An 8669-nucleotide genomic window follows, 5' to 3' on the forward strand; every position below is an offset into this window, starting at 1 on the left:
CAGATTGGCCGCCTCAACAATAGAGGCACGGAACATGGTCCACTCGGACTCAATGTCCCCCGTCTCCCCCGGAACATGGGAAAAGCTCTGTCGGAGGTGGGAGTTGAAACTCCTTCTGACAGGGGATTCCGCCAGACGCTCCCAACAAACCCTCACTATACGTTTGGGTCTGCCAGGACGGACCGGCATCTTCCCCCACCATTGGAGCCTACTCACCACCAGGTGTTGATCAGTTGACAGCTCCGCCCCTCTCTTCACCCGAGTGTCCAGAACATGCGGCCGCAAATCCGATGATACAACTACAAAGTCGATCATCGAACTGCGGCCTAGGGTGTCCTGGTGCCAAGTGCACATATGGACACCCTTATGTTTGAACAAGGTGTTCGTTATGGACAATCCGTGACGAGCACAGAAGTCCAATAACAAAACACCACTCGGGTTTTGATCGGGGGGGCCGTTCCTCCCAATCACGCCCCTCCAGGTATCACTGTCATTGCCCACGTGAGCATTGAAGTCCCCCAGCAGAACAATGGAGTCCCCAGCAGGAGTACTCTCCAGCACACCCTCCAAGGACTCCAAAAAGGGTGGGTATGCTGAGCTGCTGTTTGGTGCATATGCACAAACAACAGTCAGGACCCGTCCACCCACCCGAAGGCGGAGGGAGGCAACCCTCTCGTCTACCGGTGTGAACCCCAATGTACAGGCAGTGAGGCGGGGGGCAATGAGTATGCCCACACCTGCTCTGCGCCTCTCACCGTGAGCAACTCCAGAGTGGAAGAGAGTCCAACCCCTCTCGAGAGAACTGGTACCAGAACCCAGGCTGTGTGTGGAGGCAAGTCCGACTATATCCAGTCGGAAATTCTCTGCCTCACACACCAGCTCGGGCTCCTTCCCAGCCAGAGAGGTGACATTCCATGTCCCAAGAGCTAGCTTCTGCAGCCAAGGATCGGACCGCCAGGGTCCCCGCCTGGACTCGAATCTGCAATGAAATGGGACATCCCTGATTTGACACTCATTGTCAAATACGTTGCATGCATTTTAACTGGTTAAATTATGAAAAAAGAGATATAGTTCCTCATCCAAAGCTTACCATCCAATTCAGTCTTCCCTCTTTTGGAGAGATGCTTTTCCCTTTTTGGGGCTAAAGGTCGATACCACCACATGAAAAGGAGAACAAAGTGACACATTTTACTAAATCAGTGTTGAACAAAAATATGCTATCAAGGCATTCATTTAGTAACCCAATTCCAGTGAAATTGGGACATTATGCTCATCAATCAAAACAGAATACAATGATTTGCAAATCATGTCCAACCTATATTTAAGTGAAGCATTACAAAGACAAGACAACATTCAATGTTCAAATTGGTACATTTAATTTTTTCCAATAATATTTAACTTAGAATTTAATGGCTGTAATGCGTTCCATAAAAGATGGAACAGCTAGCAAAAAAAATAATGTTGAGAAATGCTCATCAAACCCGTTTGTCACATCCCACCGGTGAACAGGCTAACTGTGAATGGGTGGGTGCCATGATTGGGTCAAAAAGTAGCTATCCTGAATTCACAAGCAAAGATTGGGTGAGGGTCACCACAAGTTGAATCGTTGAAGGACAGAGTTTCACAACGTATAATTGCAAGGAATTGAGGGATTACGTCATCTTTGGTCCATAATATCAAAAGGTTCAGAGAATCTGGACCAATCAGTGCATGTAAGCGGCAAGGCCAAAAACAGATAACATTCAAAGGCCATGACCTTCGACCTATCAGAGAGCACTGCATCCAAAACCACCTTGTCCCAGCTTGTTTGGAACGTGTTGCAGCCATCAATTCCAACATAGTAGTGTAGCCAATTACCGTATTTTCACGACTATAAGGCGCCATTAAAAGTCTTAAATTTTCTCCAAAATGGACAGGACGCCTTATGGTGCGGAGCGTCCTTTATATGCGCTGAGTTCCAAAATCTGACTGACAGCCAACACGCTGTTTATATAGAGAAAAGGCGGAAGTGACTGTGAAAGAAGTCGGCCAATCAGAGAAGGGTGGGCGTGTATATATACATATATGGAGAGGGAGAGAGAGAGAGAGAGAGGGAGAGAGAGGACAGACAAGCTAGTCCGCCAATGGTGAAGGGTGGGCGTGTAAGTGGACGCCTCAAGCCAGTACCAACACTTGTATAGCGTGTGGCAATGTGCATTGTTGCAAAACAACTCCGGTTTTGGTTTCTAAGAACCCCTGAAAATAAATTCGACAAAGAGACATGCCTACGAAGCTCAGTTAAAACTTAAAGCCACCGGTTATGCTTTTGGCATGCGTGACCATCTCACAGCAGCGGTGAAAAATCAAGTCAAGCAAATGAACTCTGAGCTTGCCGTTATTCCCGGAGGCTTGACTAAAGAACTCCAACCGCTGGACATTGGCATCAACCGGGCGTTCAAAGTAAAGTTGCGAACAGCATGGGAACAATGATCGATGGCAAACACAACTTTACAAAGAGTGAGAGGCAGCGCTGGGCGAGTTACGCCACAATACGCAACAACGAGAGGGAACGCGGCGTTTTTGATGGATTACGGTACTTGCACAATTGTTCAATTCTTTCTACACACACACGCGCTGCCACCATGTTTCGCTCTGTTCTTTACTTTCAAATGTGGGAAAGCTTCACACGAGAGAAATGTTGACTTTGCTGTTGCTACTCCTTCTTTCCGCTCGGCAATGAGTAGCAACTCACACTAGCATGTGATGCATTCAATGACAACTGAGATGTGCAGTCCTCTGCTTCTGATACAGAGGATGAGGACTTTGATGGATTTCTGGGTGATGATTGATCGAAAACGTGAGAACATTGTACGATGGCTAAATAAAATACACCCGAACTCAGTTCTGCTTTCGTTGCCTTTTTAAAAACTTGTTTTTATCTTATCTGTATGTCTTGGCATGCTACCGTATGCTTCAAGCTAACGTGTTAGAGTGCGCGCATGCATGCCGTATGTTTAAGCTGGCGTATGTTTTACCACTGTAAAACTGCGGCTATTCGTACGATGCGTCCTGTGTATGTGTAAAATACAGAAATGTCACGCATTAATGAGACTGCGGCCATTAGTACGATGCGTCGAATAGTCGTGAAAATACGGTAAATAGAGGTTGAACATGACATGCAAATCATTGTATTATGTATTAAATACAAGTTCGTGCTTCCATTAAGAATAGAGAAGATTTACTGGGCAACATATAACATTTGAAAGGTATGTTACAAGAACATGTTGTATGATTTCATGCTAGTCAGTGTGAACCAACCGACATAATTACATTTTGTTAGACCAATGCAAATATTTGGCAGAAATAAAATACTGATTCCTGATTCAAAATAACTATCATCCATAAATTATCTTCCCCCTTCAAGTGCATTCCAGTGGCAGCCAGTGAACGAGCCTGGTCTCTATTGAACGCGAATAGCAGGGGTTTCGAAAAACATCTTTCATATTGATAGATTACATTGTCCAGTGTGGGCAATGCATTTGATAAATGAAATGGTAAGAACATGAATCTAAATACAAAAATACCCAAAACAATGCTGTAATCGATCGTGTAATATTGTACAGTAGAAATTTTTGTTGTATGTCATTTCATAGTGCTTTAGGTGCTAGAGTGAATTTACGCCGCATTATTTCCCCCAAGAAACATTTGATTTATAACGGCTAAAAATACACAAGGATTAAATATAATTTATATATGTTCCTCATACTGCGTGACAACTGACCGGAACAAAATATGGAGAAATTAAAACTCTTGACATGTCCATTCATCCGTTCTGCCCCCCCCCACCCCAAAAGCCGACTGCCCCCATGTCGAGCGTTGCCACGTACAAAGTTACACCAGTGTAGCCCCTGAAAACAGCTTAAAACGGAGCAAATGTAACCCTGCTCAGGAGGTGGTTTAAACATTTACTCTGGAGTAAATGCTAGTATGCGGGGCAGCACCGATATAAAATGGGACGTGTGAACGCTACAGGAGTAGACTTGCTACGCGTGAAAAGAGTTGATTACATACGGGTAGAATGTGTTGCTTTCGTGCTCGTTTGTACTTCTGTCATCTTTCCTTTTGTAGGAGACTGCACCGTCTCAGAGTTGATTGTGTAGTTTGTTCCTTTATGTGTTCACAAACCCCCCCACAGAATTTATTTTGTGATGCCTTATGTTTCCTTTCCAATTGCCTTGCCATCTTTAAATTTGATTGGCCACAGTAGAAGCAATAATGACTTCTGTGCCAAACTCGTTTGCCTTCCCTTTTTGTAAATGCTTTTATGGTTAAAGAAGGATCTTCTTTGCTCATCTTTTGTTTTTACATAGGTTAATGGGTTACCTTCTTTACGAATTGCAGACATGACTGTGCTCCTCTGCTTCATATGTCTGATGACTTGTAGAGTCTTCACTGGATGTATCATAAGAACAATTTTTCTACCTTTGGATGGAATATCTCCTCGTCATCACTCGACTCAGAGGATGTCTTAGTTGGTTTGTATTCCTCATCTGATCCAAAAAGACTTGAGTCAGAATAATCACCATCTTCAGTGGGATTGTCCATCTGTTATTTAAAAAAAAAAAGATCAGAAAATACCATTGCAATTAATGATGTTAGAGAATAGTACTGATAATTCAGGCTTACATGACAAGATAGTTCTGTGGGATAAAATATTAATCGAACACATTAACATGGCAAAACAGAAATACCTTATAGAAATAACTTATTTTGTTTAATATGGGCAAATACAGCATTTGAAACTGACCGGGTAATCAATTAAAAGTCGACTTATTATAATTTTTAAAAATGTCTATATCACTCATTTCCAGTGCTTGGCAAAGATAGGTAAGTGCCGAAACCAAATAATGGTATCAGGCTGATACTGGCATTATTTTAAGGTTATCGTGGAGGCTGCCAATACCAGCAATCGATATTTCAGAAAATCAACATCAACATTCATCCACTAATTTGCCGATTAACGTCTAATCACTAAGTTGATATGAGTATGATAAGGTTAAGATTCATGCTGAGAATGCATCACTAGTGTGTTTTTATAAGCCTGGGCCAATAACTGGTTTGACGTTTGAAAAGTCAAAGTTTCAATCACCACTAATTCGGCTTTGCCAATAAGGATATTTGGATCAATAAACGATGAGCGAGTGTGGTTACAAATCGCAAAGGTTGATGACAGTGACAATGTATGTTGCCACAAAAAAAATCATCAAAATGTCCCCATAAAATAGTAGAAAGCTTAACAAACATAGAAAATATGCATCTCTCCTCATATAAGTGGGGGGTTTTTCAGCCCAAAATGCATAGGTTTTGGTGATCCACACATTTAACCTTTATTATTGTTTTTTATTCATTTATTATTTAATTTTAACTTTTGTGTTGATAATGGTTCACAGTATAATATTTCGTTCAACCCACTTTATCTGTAAATTGCTTGGTATTTTACATCGTCTTTTTGCAGTTACTTTCTGTATATGGAAAGACACTGGTTCCATTTGCAACTAATTCTCTGCTCAACTAAGATGGCGGCGGCGGCGAAAGACGCTGGGTCATTTGCAACTAATTTTCTGCTCAACTAAAATGGCGACGACGACGACGGCGAGACGACGGCGGCGGGGGGGTGGGGGGGGGTGTTAAAACTTCATTTTACCACACCAACGACCTATTCTGTGGCGCTGTATTGTGTGTCTGACGGCCTATTGAAAGTTTATTGTTTGAGAGGAAACTTTCTATCTTGGTGACAACTCCTTAGGTACAGCATAGTAGAGTTATTCATATAGTTGGTTTCACTCTAATGCTGATATAACACGAACCTTTGAGCCTGCCCGAATTACTTAGAATAACTAACTTGTAAGAAAATATTCAAAACTTGAGTGTCTTACCTGCTTTAATTCTGAAGTATTTGTCACTTTCTGGGGTTTTCTCGATGATGCTGACTCGTACGCTCACTCTTCTCAACGCCTTCCTTTTGTGCAGGCAGCAAAGCGCGCGTTTCCTAATTGATGGTCAGCGAGTGTGATGTGGGGGAGGGTAGCTGTAGAAACTCGTTTCCTGCAACGTAACTGTGACGTTTTGGGGTGTGAAAACAGCCCCGCCCCTTCATAACCAAAACTCCTTCACTTTTCCTCTGAGGTCCGTTTTGAAGTGGGGCATAGTAAATGTCAAGCAATATCAACATATTTTATGAACTCTTGTTTACACCAATGTCATGTACTCCTAAAATGAGCACAGCATATATACATGTGTGTGTATATACATACTGTATATATATACAGTATATACACACACACACATATTTTAAAAACGACTTAAAATATTGTAATTGTTCTGAAAGCAACATTATTCCCAAATGCTAATATGGAATTGTGATGAAACATCATTATTATTTACTTATTGGATGCAATTCGTATTATACAGTTTCGATGTCCAAAGCAGAATAAAACGAATTAGATTTTCTGGGGACACGACTGCAACACTCAACTCTTCTTGCAAAGCTTTGTTGCTGCTGTATGAACCGCGCTCCTAGTTGATCACGTGCTCAAACTAGTGTGGGGGAGGGGAGCTGAATAAACTAGGTTCAAACAGTGCAACTGCGAGGGTTTGGAGCTGGGAACAGCCCCTCCCCCCTTCATGGCCAACGATAAACTAAAATTGCTCAGCCTTTAACTTTTATTTTACTCTGCGGTCTGTTTTGAGGGGAGCATGATAAATTTCAAGCAACATCTATATGTTTCAGCAACTGTAATAACACAAATGTATATACCTGTTCATATTTTTTAAACCAGACTTAAATATTATAATTGTTCAATGAAACATAATTACAGTAAGTATTGCCATCTATTGACTTCTGTCAAACGAAAATTCCCTCACCCAGAATAAAAATCTATGCATTACACATTTGAGTACGATATTACATTATATGATTGCTTCAGGAGTATGAGGTACCGAGTCCCCTGATGCGGGCACTTTGGTCCCTCCACCACAGATGTCAGAATTTGGTTCACATTACCGGCAGTAAGTCAGAATCGTTTCCAGTGAGGGTTGGACTCCGCCAAGGCTGCCCTTTGTCATCGATTCTGTTCATAAACATTACGGACATTGGCAATTTCTAGGCGCAGTGTAAGTGTTGATGGGGGTCCATTTTGGTGGCCTCAGTATTACATCTCTGCTTATTGCAGATGATGTGGGACTGTTGGCTCTTTCAAGCAGGGCCCTTCAACTCTCACTTGAGCGTTTCGCAGCTGAGTATGAAGTGGTTGGGATGAAAATCAGTCGGAAAAGGGTGGAGTTCTCTCTCCGGGTCGGGGAGGAGATCTTGTCCCAAGTGGAGGAGTTTAAGTATTTTGGGGTCTTGTTTGCAAGTGAGGGCAGGAGGGAATGAGAGATCGACAGGCGCAGCGGTGAAGCGGCTGCTGCTTGCTCTGCGCGCTTTGTATCGGTCAGTCGTGGTGAAGAAGGAGCTGAGCCAAAGGGCGAAGCTCTCAATTTACCGGTTGATCTACGTTCCAACCCTCATCTACTGTCATGAGCAATGAGTCGTGACCGAAAGAATGAGATCCCAGATACAAGCGGCCGAAATGAGTTTTAAAGGTGTTCCGGGCATGTCCCACTGGCAGGAGGCCCCGGGGACAACCCAAGACACGCTGGAGAGACTGTGTCACTCAGCTGGCCTGGGAACGTTTCAGAATCCCCGGGAAGAGCTAGGAGAAGTGGCTGGGGAGAGGGAAGTCTGGGCTTCCCTGCTAAAGCTGCTGCCCCTGTTACCCGACCTTGGATAAGCGGTGGAATATGGATGGATGGATATTACATTAGTGATCGATTCATAACAACGGACGAACGTTCCGATACCTGGAACCTGGAAGCCATACGGAAGCTCGAATTAGAGCAAACTCAAGCAAGTCCCGTTCGATACCGCGGAATAACTGTCTGCACCACTTTTTACTCTCTTTGGCACAAAAACAGCAGAATCTCTCTATTAGCATGAGTTTACTGGAATCGTGAACGACTTTCTATTCCATTCATTTACATTTACGTCCTGTCGATCGTTGCATCCAAACAAAGGAATGGTAATGACTGTGGAAGGGAACATGGAATGCATCCGATTAGATGCTCAAAGCAAGTTGCTTGTGGCTCGACGGACTGTAGAGTAAATGAACGTTTCCTGGAATGCTTGACCTGCTATCATGCTAACTCAACTCAACATTATTTATAGAGCACTTTCAAACAGCCATCGCTGCATACAAAGTGCTTTACATGGAGCAATTTAACATATACAACAAACAGTAACGCAGTCTGTAATAAATACGGTAGAAAGCACAGAACAGCAAAACCAAGAACAAATCTAAGTCATGGTGAGTCAAATGCCAAAGAATACAAGTGAGTTTTGAGGCGCGTTTTGAAGATGGGCAGCGAGGAGGCTTGCCGAATGTTCAGTGGGAGGTCATTCCAGAGAGAGGGACCAGCAACAGAAAAGGGTCCATCCCCTCTGAGCCTCAGTTTAGTTCTTGGTCCTTCTAATAATGTCTGGTCCGCAGACCAGATGAGGTCAGCGAGGTAAGGTGGCACGAGGTAATTTAGAGATTTGAAAAGGTCATTTAGAGATTTGAAAACAATTTGCGCTAACTGGAGCGCTAATC

General features: G+C 43.1%; 1 long non-coding RNA gene across 1 annotated transcript; it reads right to left on the bottom strand.

Annotated features, from left to right (window-relative positions):
• Nucleotides 1-233: 233 nt before the first annotated feature.
• LOC127604640 (uncharacterized) lies at nt 234-7635 on the bottom strand. The gene is made up of 4 exons (XR_007963376.1): nt 5916-7635; nt 4363-4584; nt 1091-1141; nt 234-979 (listed from the first exon to the last, which is right to left on the bottom strand). It is a non-coding gene; the product is annotated as an uncharacterized LOC127604640 (long non-coding RNA).
• Nucleotides 7636-8669: the final 1034 nt, after the last annotated feature.

The sequence above is a fragment of the Hippocampus zosterae genome, chromosome 7 (genome assembly GCF_025434085.1).
Source record: "Hippocampus zosterae strain Florida chromosome 7, ASM2543408v3, whole genome shotgun sequence".
Classification (NCBI taxonomy): domain Eukaryota; kingdom Metazoa; phylum Chordata; class Actinopteri; order Syngnathiformes; family Syngnathidae; genus Hippocampus; species Hippocampus zosterae.